The following is a 13,047-nucleotide window of genomic DNA, read 5'->3' as shown; positions in this document are numbered from 1 at the left end:
GGATGGAATTTCCCAAATTTAGTGGAGAGGATCCCATCCGTTGGCCTTTAGAGCGGAACAGTATCTCACTGCCAAAAAATTGCGCCAGACCAGTGGGTCTTGCGTGCTGCTGTTCACTGGGAAGGACCAGCGATACATTGATACAAATGGATCATCACGCAGCAAGGGAAGCCACCATCACCATGGTGGGTTTTTGTGGAGGTGCTCAAGGTAAGATTTGGATCCTCAGCTTACTTAGGTTATAATATTGGATTGTCTAGAACAGATCAGGGAACAACGCAGGAAGGGACTGTGCTTTCAATGAGACGAGAAATGGGGCCCATGACATGCTTGTAAAACTCTACATATGTACTTAGTAGATGAGGATACTTTTCAGGAGGAAGAAGAGAGCATAGAACAGGGGACTGTTGACAAAATAGAAGAATTAAGTCCAGAAATATCTCTTCATGCCCTAGAAGGAGACCACATTCCCCAAATGATGAGAGTAGATGGCTGAGTAAAGGGAAGGGCTGTCAGCATATTGGTGGACACGGGATCGACACATAACTTTGTTGGGGGAAGACTGCCAAGGTATGTGGCTGTAAAATAATTGAACAATTAGAATTTAAAGTGGTGGTTGGCAACGGCAGCTCCATGTGGTGTAAAGGACACTGCCCAAAGGAGGAGGTCGAGATCCAAGGGTCACGTTTCATGGTGGAATTGTTTTCCCTAGCTATGGGTGGAACTGATTTGGTTTTAGGAATTCAATGGTCGAAGCAGCTGGGAAAGGTTTGGTGAGATTTCACCTCCATGACAATGACCTTTAAGGCGGTAGGTGGAGAAAAATGCATACAGGCCCAGCCGACTACAATCTTGACGGGACAAGGGGACACACAGATGATGAAGGTTGGAAAAGGAGAGGGAGGGCTGCTTCTTCCCTTAATGTCTACTGAACCTAGCAGTCCACAGCAACAGATCACTTCCAAGTTAGAAGCCCCCTCCTTCTTACGTGCTGTTTTGGCTGAATATGCTGGTGTCTTTGAGTATCCAAAAGGGTTACCCCTAAGTTGTGAATTTGACCATCATATTGAGTTAGAATCTGGATCGAGACCAGTCAATTTGAAGCCTTATAGATACAACCACATTCAGGAGGGAGAGATTGAAAAAATTGATAAAAAGTATGTTGTCGAAAGGAGTGGTCCAGCCCAGCCGAAGCCCTTATTCTTCTCCAGCATTGTTGGTCCGAAAAAAGGATGGAACATGGAGATTTTTGTGTAGATTACAGGGCACTTAATGCAGTCACCATCAAAAACCAATATCCTATACCAGTTATAGAGGAATTTTGGACGAGTTACAAGGGGCAGAAGTATATTCCAAGCTAGACCTTTGGGCGGGGTATCATCAAATCAGGATGGCCAAGGAGGACGTTCCCAAGACAGCTTTCCAAACCCATGAAGGCTATTACGAATTTAAGGTAACGCCCTTCAGGTTAACAAATGCACCAACCACCTTTCAAGCCCTAATGAACCACATTTTCCATCCTTTCCTAAGGAGATTCGTGTTGGTATTTTTCGATGATATGTTGATTTGCAGCAAGAATAAGGAAGAACCTATAAAAATATGTTTTTATAGGTTTCTCTAATTTATAATTGTTCTCCTTATATGCATGTTTATCTGCTGATCTTATTAGTTTGTATTTTCCACCAACTCTTGCCCATCCGCTTGTAGAGATGTATGACAATCTTACAATAGTTATCTTTGAATTGTCAGATCAGTTAGGCACATGAAATCTCTCTCTCTCTCTCTCCATGTGTGTTCAACCATTAAAGAATTTAACAATGAATGTCACATGCCTCATCCCCCAACAACTTTGCATGAATGCATAAGTGCTTATTTTGTACATCATGTTTTGTTTTTGTTAGAATATGTTGCTGTGGGAACCGGATCCATTCCTGGACCCGGTTCTATGGGGCGCGGGTACCGAGGTGGGCTCGGTACCCTAGGCGGCTTCTCCTCTCTCCCTCTTTATATTGTCACTTGTGTTTAGTGTTGAATTAAGTGAAATATAATTTTATCTCTCCTAGGGTTGCGGTGAGCCCCTAGGTCAGAGCCTCCCCGTGGTTTTTCACCTCTTTCTGAGGTTTTCCACATAGATTGTGTGTTCGTTCTCCACTCTCTCTCTTTGTGGTTCGTGTTTCTACATGGTATCAGAGCAAGCGGAGTTGGAGAAGCGTTTTTTCCGAGGATCGTCAAGTTTTTTCGTCGCCCGACGCCGTTGAAGTTCCGGCGCCGCTGCTGCCCTTGTGACGTCGCCCTGCTCTGCCGCCGCTGTCCTTTGTTCCGCCGCCGCCGTCCTCTGTTCCGGCGCCGCTGCTGCCCTTGTGACGTCGCCCTGCTCTGCCGCCGCCGTCCTTTGTTCCGCCGCCGCCGTCCTCTGTTCCGCCGTCCTCTGTTGCGCCTCCGCGGTCCTCCGTTCGGCCCGTTCTTTGTTTCTGCCACCGTGGGTGGCCTCTGTGTTGCGCCGTCGCCTGCTTTCCGTTGCCGCTGCCTCATTCCCGCCGTCGTCGCCGCTGCCTCCTTCCCGTCGCCGTTGCCTCATTCCCGCTGCTGTGCCTCTTGTTGCTGTGTGCTTGTTTGTGATGGCAGAAGCGATGGGGACTCAAAAAGATGCCGTTCTTGACACGGGCAGCGCCTCCAAGACTGAGAACGTGCCGATCCAGGTCACCTCCATCCGTCTGACCAAGGACAATTACCTATCTTGGTCTGCCGCTCTCGAGATTGGGATTACTAGCCGTGGGCGTCTCTCTTACATCACTGGCGACAAACCTGCGCCCATCAAATCTGATCCTCAATGGGCGACGTGGGCGTTAGAGGACAGCCAAGTGAAGGTGTGGATTATCAGCTCCGTGTCATCCGATATCCAGCCCCTCATTCTGCGGAAGCCGACCTCTTTTGATATGTGGACTGTGCTTGCAAAGATGTATGGTCGCAAGAAGATACATTTGCGCACCTATCAGATTAAACGCAGTATTTACTCTCTGACACATGGTGATTTGTCTGTTGCTGCCTTCTATGCTGCCCTGAAGACCAAATGGGAGGAGCTAGATTATCATGTGATTGATGAGTGGACGTGCGGTTCAGATCATTCCCTCTACTGGGAAAAGGAATGGATGGACCGTACGTTTCTGTTTTTGGGAGGCCTGCGGGATGAATTTGAGTCTATTCGTAGCCAGATTCTTAATGGTGATGAGATTCCGGGGATAGAGGAAGTATATGCTCGTGTTGAGTCTGAAGAACAACGTCGCCAGGTGATGCATCTTGACACCGGTCATGGCCCTTCTGCCTTTGTCAGCCGTGCCTCAGGGACTGGGCAGCGTCCTGCCCGACATTGCACTCATTGCCACAAGTTGGGGCATTCGGTGGATTTCTGTTGGGATCTTCATCCCGAGAAGAGACTGGTCAGAGGTCGTCCTCCCTCTGGCAAGCGTAGCCCTTCTGTGTCTGATTCCAGTCAGAGCAATTCTTCTAGTGGTGCAAAGTCCAAGTTGTTCCCTGCTCAACTCAAGGAGCTACAGGCGTACATCAGCCGTCTATCTACTACCCCTGAGGAGTCCTCCACGTCTGAAGGGGCTCAGCTAGCCCAAGCTCTCGTTGCCTCGACTGATCAAGGTAACCCTTCTCTTGGTGATTGGATTGTTGATAGTGGAGCCACTCACCACATGACAGGGGACTCTAAACTCTTTCAAGAATATCAACTTTCCTCTGGCAAGCAACGCGTGTCTATGGCGGATGGGTCTTCTATCTCTGTGGCTGGGAAAGGGAGCTTGTCCCTGTTGAACAAATACCGTCTCCACAATGCCCTGCATGTTCCAAATATTCCTGTGAACTTACTCTCTGTCAGCAGTATTACTAAAGAATTAAACTGTAATCTGATTTTCTCTGCTGATCATTGTTCCCTGCAGGACTTGGTGATGGGGAGGAAGATTGGGATTGGTTCGGTTACTGATGGGCTCTACAGGCTGCCGGTACAAGTTGCTTCAGCATTGATTTCTGCCACGAGTGGTCACTTGTCTGGTGTGAACGATAGATCTACTGTTCTGCGATGGCACGAGCGTCTTGGACATCTCCCCTTCCAGTTAATAAAGAAGTTGTTTCCTCATTTGTTTGCTTCTGTCTCCATTGACTCCTTCGCTTGTGAAGTGTGTCAATTGGCTAAACATGTCAGGGCTTCGTACCCTATTTCTTTGAATAAAACCACTCATTCGTTTGCCTTAGTTCATTCCGATGTTTGGGGTCCTTCTGGAGTACCCACGTGTGGTGGTTGTCACTATTTTTTGACGCTTATTGATGATTACTCTAGATGTACGTTCGTGTACTTGTTGCGAGAACGTAGTGAGGTTCCAGCAGTTGTGAAAAACTTTGTTGCCTTTGTTGAGACTCAATTCCATACTACTGTTCAAGCTTTCCGTACGGATAATGCAAGGGAATATGTCTCCCAATCCCTTGATGAATTCTTGAAAGGCAAGGGTATTGTTCATGAAACCTCTTGTAGTTATACCCCTCCTCAAAATGGTATAGCTGAACGTAAAAATCGTCATCTATTGAATGTTACCCGGGCCATTATGTTCCAACGTCATGTCCCGAAGCGGTATTGGGGTGATGCACTTCTCACTAGTGCACATCTCATTAACCGTATGCCTACTAGGGTGTTGGATGGTCAGTCTCCTTATTCTACCCTGTGGCCCACTCAGAATCCGTGGCCTCTTACTCCTCGTGTCTTTGGGTGCAGTTGTTTTGTGCATAATCATAGCCCTACTCTCAAAAAACTTGATCCCCGGTCTATTAAAGGAGTTTTCTTGGGGTACTCTTCCACTCAGAAGGGGTATAAATGTGTGGATCCCACTACTTCCAAAGTGTATGTTTCGAGGGATGTCACATTTCATGAACATGAGTCGTATTTTTCGGTGAATCCTCTTCAGGGGGAGTGTCTTGGGAACAAAGGGGAAGAGTATTCCTCTAATCAGCTAATTCAGTTTATGGAGTTTTTGGATTACAAGGTTAGTCCCAGTGTGATTGACACGGTCACGGTCAGTAATGAGAAGGGCAGCCATATGGAAGGGGTCACGGTGGATGCTCAGCCCATTGTTGCCCGGGATCACTTGTTTGGCCTGGTTTATGTCAGAAAGGAGAAAGCTACAGTGGAAGATGTTGGTGATGAGGATAGAACCAATCCCAATGCTGTGATCTCCCCGGATGACCCAAGTCCATCGAATGAAGAGCTCCCCATTGCTGTGCGCAAAGGCACCAGGTCATGTACTTCTCACCCTATTCAGAGATTTGTTTCTTATGCTAAGCTCAGTACAAATTACAAATGTTTTATCACAACCTTATCCAAAGTTGTTATTCCCAGGTCGGTGGATGATGTTAAGGATGATCCCAAGTGGTTACATGCTATGACAGAGGAGATGGGTGCGTTAGCTAAGAACAAAACATGGGAAGTTGTTGATATCCCTAAAGGGACACACTTAGTTGGCTCTAAGTGGGTTTACAACGTGAAGTACAAACCTGATGGATCGATATAAAGCTCGTTTGGTTGCAAAGGGGTTCAGCCAGAAGTATGGGATCGACTATCTTGAGACCTTTGCCCCTGTTGCAAAGTTGAAGACCGTGAGGGTTATTCTTGCTCTTGCTGTGCACAGGAAGTGGCGTATGGACCAGCTTGATGTTAAAAATGCGTTCTTGAACGGCCATCTGGAGGAAGAAGTCTATATGAGCATGCCTTCCGGGTATGTTCAAGAGGGAAAATGTTGTCACCTCAAGAAAGCTTTGTATGGCTTGAAGCAGTCGCCTAGAGCTTGGTTTGAGAGACTAAGGATCGTTATGAAGTCTACTGGGTACAAGCAAGGAAATGGAGATCATACCCTATTCATAAAGCAGAGAGATGGTCTGGTGAGTCTTCTCCTTGTCTACGTTGATGATATGATTGTCACTGGCAGTGATGAAGAAGAAAACAAAAAGATGAAGGAGAGATTAGCTAAAGAATTCGACCTCAAGGATCTGGGTAAGCTGAGATACTTTCTGGGGATAGAGATTGCTCGATCAGAGACATGGCTGGTTATGAATCAAAGGAAGTACACTCTTGACTTACTAAAGGAGACAGGCAAACTTGGTTGTAGGCCCTATCTTACTCCTATAGAGTCGGGAACTAAGATAAGTATCAAGACGGGCACTATTCTGGATGAGGAAGGAAAAGGGCGATATCAGAGGCTAGTAGGTAAGCTTATCTATCTTACTCTAACTCGCCCTGATATCACGTATGCGGTAAATGTGCTAAGTCAATTTATGCATGCTCCCACGGATTGTCACTGGAAGAGTGCAGAAAGAGTGTTGGGATATCTAAAGAATGACCCAGGAAAAGGACTGTTGTATACTCGACAAGACAAACTTACTATTGAGGGCTACTCAGATGCAGATTGGGCAGGTTGCACTGACACAAGGAGGTCTACTACAGGGTATTGTATCTTTCTTGGAGGTAACCTAGTTGTTTGGAGAAGTAAGAGGCAAGAAGTATGTTCGAGGTCTAGTGCTGAGGCTGAGTACAGGGCTGTTGCAATGGGGGTTACAGAGATGCTGTGGCTGAAGATTCTTTTGACTGATATTGGTGTGGAACTGGGAGATAAAATGAAGATGTACTGTGACAACAAGTCTGCGATTAATCTTGCCAATAATCCAGTTCTACATGACAGGACCAAACATGTGGAGATTGACCGTCATTTTATCCGGGAACGCATTGACTCAAAGGAGCTGATTCTGCCATATATGAAGTCTGAAGATCAAGTTGCAGACGTCCTAACTAAAGGGCTTTGTACTTCTTCATTCGAAAAGAATGTTAGCAAGCTTGGCATGTTTGACATGTATGCCAAGCTTGAGGGGGAGTGTTAGAATATGTTGCTGTGGGAACCGGATCCATTCCTGGACCCGGTTCTATGGGGCGCGGGTACCGAGGCGGGCTCGGTACCCTAGGCGGCTTCTCCTTTCTCCCTCTTTATATTGTCACTTGTGTTTAGTGTTGAATTAAGTGAAATATAATTTTCTCTCTCCTAGGGTTGCGGTGAGCCCCTAGGTCAGAGCCTCCCCGTGGTTTTTCACCTCTTTCTGAGGTTTTCCACGTAGATTGTGTGTTCGTTCTCCACTCTCTCTCTTTGTGGTTCGTGTTTCTACAGTTTTTATATATATATATATATATATATATATATATATATACATATAGTTTATGATCAAGCCGGCAAATTTAGAATCCAAGCAGTTGAGAATATATCCATCATGTAGTTGTGTTGGTTGAGTACTTTTAACTCACTTTTATCACTTCTTTGAGCATAGCCATCAGATCACATGAAAGGAAGTGTTTTTTTCCTGCCTACATTAGCATCTTTTGTGAAAATAATATTTCATTAGAATGTTTTTGTTTATGTGCGTGATAAGTATGTCGGAATGTTTTGTCTGTGTTTGAATGTTGAACTTTAGATTTAACCACTGTTAAATATTAGACACTGGAAGATCTTGTCTTTTCATGTCATTGATGAATTTACAATGGGCAATAGCTTTACAGATTACCACAATTATGGTGTGCCTTAAACTTTTTTCCCTCTGAAATATTTCACACTTTGATGCAGAATGTTGGCAGTCACTCGGGTTCAAGCTGTAACAAAATATGTTTTCCTTGTGCACATGTGAAAATCTAGTTATAAAGGAAAAGGAAGAGGTTGAAGAACAGGAGAAAGTGCAGTAAAGTAGAAGAGATCATATTTTCTCTATATGATGTTGTATGCACTAATAGAAGCAAATTCTTGTTCTTTCTCGGAATGATACGTTCCTCATACTATTCAAGTTTTTTGTCCGTGAAGTTGATTGCAACAGCTACCCCTTTCTTAGCTGCAAAGAGGAGACTTCCCTTAAGACTATGCTGAAGGCTGCTTTTATAATTTGCCATAAGCACAACTTTTCATTTTCCTGCTATTTTCTTTCTACTGTGAGCATCTTTGTCCCTTTGGCCCTGTTGAATTTTATTGGTATAGTATATTACCACTCTCATCATGACCAGTGACCACATTAACTATGCCGACACAGAGGATGCCAGATACTATGGCTGTTTGGCCGTCATCTTGACCAAAAGATAAACAACAGATATTATGAATCGCAGATGTGGACCAAATTACTGGCAAATTCAGTGGATATAGACTTGCCTTCTATCATTTTTTGTTATTTTATCAAGCCTTTTAAGATTTTTCTTAATTTATATATTATTTATTCTTTGAGAAGAGTAGATAATATTTATTTTACATCCCAACTGATTGAATCATTGAATCAAGCCAATTCACCGAGTGGGCACCCTAACCAATTCGGTTCAAAGTGAATTTTTTATAGCATTAAGTCTTTTGTCGACAGGAAATTAAGTGCTCATTGGCACACTTGATGCTGAAGACATAACATTGGCGACTCTGGACTTTGAGCTTGGTGTTCAGCATCTATGTTTTCACTTACCTCGGTTCTTAATAAGCTGGGGATTGGACAACTGTTCTTGTGAATTTGGCTTGGAACTTGACCAATGAATGTTAAACTTATTAATGCCGTTAGACTGATCTGTTCTCATGTCTTCTGTTTTTTCACTTGAGTAGGATTAAAAGTCTTCTTTATTGCCATGTATTTCTGTAACCTACTTTTGTAGCAATAATGTGTTGTACTAGAGTGTAATAATGGTAAATTTGTCTGTTGTTGCAAGTTTCCAGACTGAATTTAGGATGATGAGATGCTGGAAGTTGTACTTCCTAGGAGATAAGGGGATTCCCCTTGGAAGTTTAATTTACTTTATTTACAATTATGTAGTTTATATGCATAGTTGCTTTTCTACTAACTAGGTGTGCACATGTATAGATCCTGTTCATGAATGTTCATTCATGCCAGTGCAGCACAAAATTCACGGGCTGCACCACTGATTACATGTCATTGGTAAACATTTGTTTTCATGAAAATCCATTTATTTTATTTCTTCCTCTCTCTCTCTCTCTCTCTCACACACACACACGCCATAAATGAGGGCTGGCAAAAGAAAAAGGACTTGGAAAGCCCCTTTTTTGTCAGACCTGATCCCTTTCTCTCTCAAACCCTCGACCGCCCCAGGGTTCTGCACAACCTGCAACGATTTCCCTTTCTTGTTTTATTTTATTTTTTGTGAATATCAATTGACGACGGGTTAAGTCGTTGTAAGAAATTTTTCTCACGACGGCCTCTTCCATCGTCGAAGGGCAGGACCTTCTGCCGGCGAGACCTTAGTCGACGAGGCAGAGGTTGTCGCCATTGCTTGCGTCTCTGGCGACCCTGGTGGCAGGTAGAACCGTCGTCAAAAATCAGGACTGGTGTAGTGGTATATCATTATATTGATAAGATCTGGTAGCGAGGTCATTGTGTACTTCATATTGTTCCGCAAATGATGCAGCGAATAGAATTTTCGATCTTAAACTTAGTAATCAACTGAGCTTAAGATGAAGAAGAAACAAAATGAGAAGAAGAAGATTTAATTAATCAAAGTGAGTGAAAATAAGTAATAAATAAGACCAATAAATGAACATAATAGCAATTTTTCCAGAAGAGAGTCCCATCTGTGTATAGCTAATGATACACCATTAAGCAAACAGAATTAAATCTAGAAAAATTTAGATAATATTGATCATATATGCAGCGATAGTGCTATAATTTTCTTTCTAATAGGCACTAATTCTGAAAAATCTTATATATTATATGTATATGTGTGTGTGTGTGTGTGTGCGTGTGTGTGTGTGTGTGTTTTAAAATAACATGATTGTTCACTATTAAGCAAATGATTTAGGGACAACGATGCATGATGAATAAGCAAATAGTCGAGGTAATCCAATATGTGTAAATGAGTAAATTTTGAGCAACAGTTCGGCCAACCATCCACACAAGCCAACCTGCTCCTCTGCCACTACTTGCATGTTGTGAAAATGTATGTTCAGCTCCTGCAGCAAGGTAATTCGATCTCTTAACTCACACGCCTTATGCTTTAACTAGGTGGCGTTGAATATATCTTTCACTTTATAGGTGAGCAAGAAGAGTTTTTTGGACTACCACCCAAAATTTTACATAATAATTTTTTTTTAAAAAATCACTTTGGCCCCTAGAAAACTTTTGAAAATTATTGGTGGCCCTTGTGAAAATTTGTTAGAAATTTTACTTGGCATGTTGCTAGATTGTTGGGCCCCCAAAATAAAATCTTGGCTCCTCCCCTTGGACAGGTTGAAGACGCTGACACGTCTTGACAGATCCCATCTGAATGGAGGTTATGTCGGTGCAGAGAGGGAAAAAGTGGGGTATTAATTCTTGTTCAGCAGTATCATGGAAACATCATTTCTAGAGAGAGAGAGAGAAGATTTAATTATGCCAAGGGAGAAAAAATATCACATTTCCCCACTTGAGAGGCCATCCATCTCATAAATATAAAGGGGGGTGGGCTGGGCAGCGGGCAGCCAACAGCCCCAAGCTTGAAAGACGAAAGTACCAAGACATTACGCTTTAAACGCCAAGCAAGGCCAATCGAACCTGAGACGTGTTGGGACCCGCTTTACAACACATAAGCCGAGATAAAGAGAGAGAATTAGAAGTTACCTATCATGGAGAGAATAAATGAAGATCGATCACGCCTCTAGTTAGTTGGCTCTATCATTCACCATCTTCATTGCTTCTATGTCCCGAAAATATGTCAAACGCGTGGAGCTTTCATGGAATATAGAGGACGATGTTATTTATTCTATCCTCGCCTACCGCAATGGTCGTCTCTTCCATTTTATACTGATTAAGGTGGGGGAGAAGAGAATAAATTGTCAAACACCAATCTCAATTCCAATGAGTTTCTTCGCCGTCGGAGAAATTGAAAGAAAGCAACGGACATTTTGTACTGTCAAACCTTTTTCATTGTCTCAATCAAGCCTTTGTTCTCTTTCTTCCTCTTTCACAGGCGAAGGCCAAGTTTTTTATCAGGTCCTCTGGTTGTTGGGTCTCTGTCCATGCTTTGCATGGTGATTGGTGGAACATACGAAAACACCCTAAAATTTGTTCTGCACAAACAAAATGGCGGCATAATTTTATTTGTCCTTCATTTAATTAGAATATTCCATTGCCCCACCAATTACATTTTGAGACTTTGTCTATAGTACTTCATGCTACATCAAACTATACAGTATTTTGGTTTACTATATTCTTATGTCAAATGTTTAGTTTGCATGGATAGTAATACTTGAACGGGCCAGTGACCAGAATTTGATTAATAGACAGTTCAATAGAATAGCTTTTCTCGTGTGTCCTTTGATTTATAGATCGGATCTCATCAATATTGAAAGATTAATTGGCGACAGTTTAAGATATTAAGGGGCCATTGGAACAAAGGAACGGTTTGTGAGTGTTTGATGAATGTGTATAGATTCATGGAACACTAAAATTCAATGTTTCATGAATCTGCCTCGATTTTAGGTTAGATTCATAGGATACTCACCAGCTATTTATTTATCTAAACACCCTCTTACGGGTCTCATGAGTCGTGAAAATTGAGATATTAATGGCTTTCATGAGTCGAAAGAGTTGAAATAGATAGAGCAAACCATATAGCCTCTAGATCATGCATACAGGTTTCATATTATCATAAGAATCAGACTTTTGATTGTGTTTTTCCCATCTGAAAACTATTTGTTCTATTGTTCTACCATTGCAGGACGTTTGATTGCATTAAACAAGCATCTCACCATTAGGCCGACCCGGCCCGGGTCGGTGCCCCCAGGTTCCTTATCTCTGTGCTATTGAAATAATAAATATGGATACTTGTCAAATTGGTTGGAGTCTTGGAGACCTGAGCTTGTATATTTTCTGTCCTTATGGGAGTTTTCTACTTTCGGTCTGTGAGTCAATTGAAGAAGCTTCCTTGTCAGGGCCATAATTTGACAATTGATGTATATGATGTTTCCATGATACTAAAATTTTGCATATTATAACTTAAAAAAAAATCAGTTTATCTCCTATAAAACTTTTGAAAAATTGTTGGTGGCCCTTGTAAAAAAAAAAAAAAAACAGAAATTTTAATTTAGGATGTTACTAGATTCTTGGGCCCCGAAATAAAATCTTGGCTACGCCCTTGCTTGGAAGCCTCTTTGTGACATCTTTGTAAGTGAGTGAGTCCTATGAAAGTGAATGAGACCCAAAGAAGGCACGTTACATGAAAGGTACACCCCAACAATCAGGGGCGGGCTGACAGTCCAATCTCTAGATTTGGGTAGGGCCAAATTGAATTCAAATTCAAAAAATACATGGTGTAATTAAAAAATTATATTTTTTGCAATGTATTTTTTTTTCATTGGCCAAGATAAGATGAGGCCATGAAGCCCCCCCTCCCAAGAATGTTCTACGTTGACAACTGGGGCATCATTCTTTTTCTTCTTCTTTCAGAGGTGAAGGCTCAGTTCCTTATCAAGTCTTTGGTTGTTGGGTCTCTGTCCCGTGCTTTCGATAGTGATGGTTGGAACACACACAAACGCAGAAAAATTTGTTCTGCACAAACAAACGAGCGGCATTTTATATGTCCTTAATTTAAGTACAATATGTCATTGCCCCACCGCTTACAGTACCATGTATTGTTTGAGTTCGGACACAAGGACAAAAGTAAGACTCTGTCTAGAACACCTCGTACCATGACAAAATATACGGCACTTTTGTTTATTATATTTTTACGTAAAATTTTTAGTTTGGACGAATAGTCACGTTTGAACTCAGTGACCCGAGTTTGAAGAATAAACAGTTCAAAATAATAACTTTTCTCGTGTGTCCTTTTGAGTTATAGAACATAGAATCTCAACCACATTGAAAAATTAATTGGTGAACATTTTGAGATACTTAAAGGGTTGTTTTATGTTCCACTAATTTGTCCCATAATTGAGTCATGTAACACTCTGAACAAGTGTTCTATGAATCTTAAGAAACATTCACGTGTTGTTCTAATGTCAAACGGGC

This window comes from Nymphaea colorata, chromosome 5, assembly GCF_008831285.2.
Source record: "Nymphaea colorata isolate Beijing-Zhang1983 chromosome 5, ASM883128v2, whole genome shotgun sequence".
NCBI classification, from domain to species: Eukaryota; Viridiplantae; Streptophyta; class Magnoliopsida; order Nymphaeales; family Nymphaeaceae; genus Nymphaea; species Nymphaea colorata.
The sequence above is the reverse complement of the archived record's forward strand: the minus strand, read 5'-3'. Positions refer to the sequence as shown.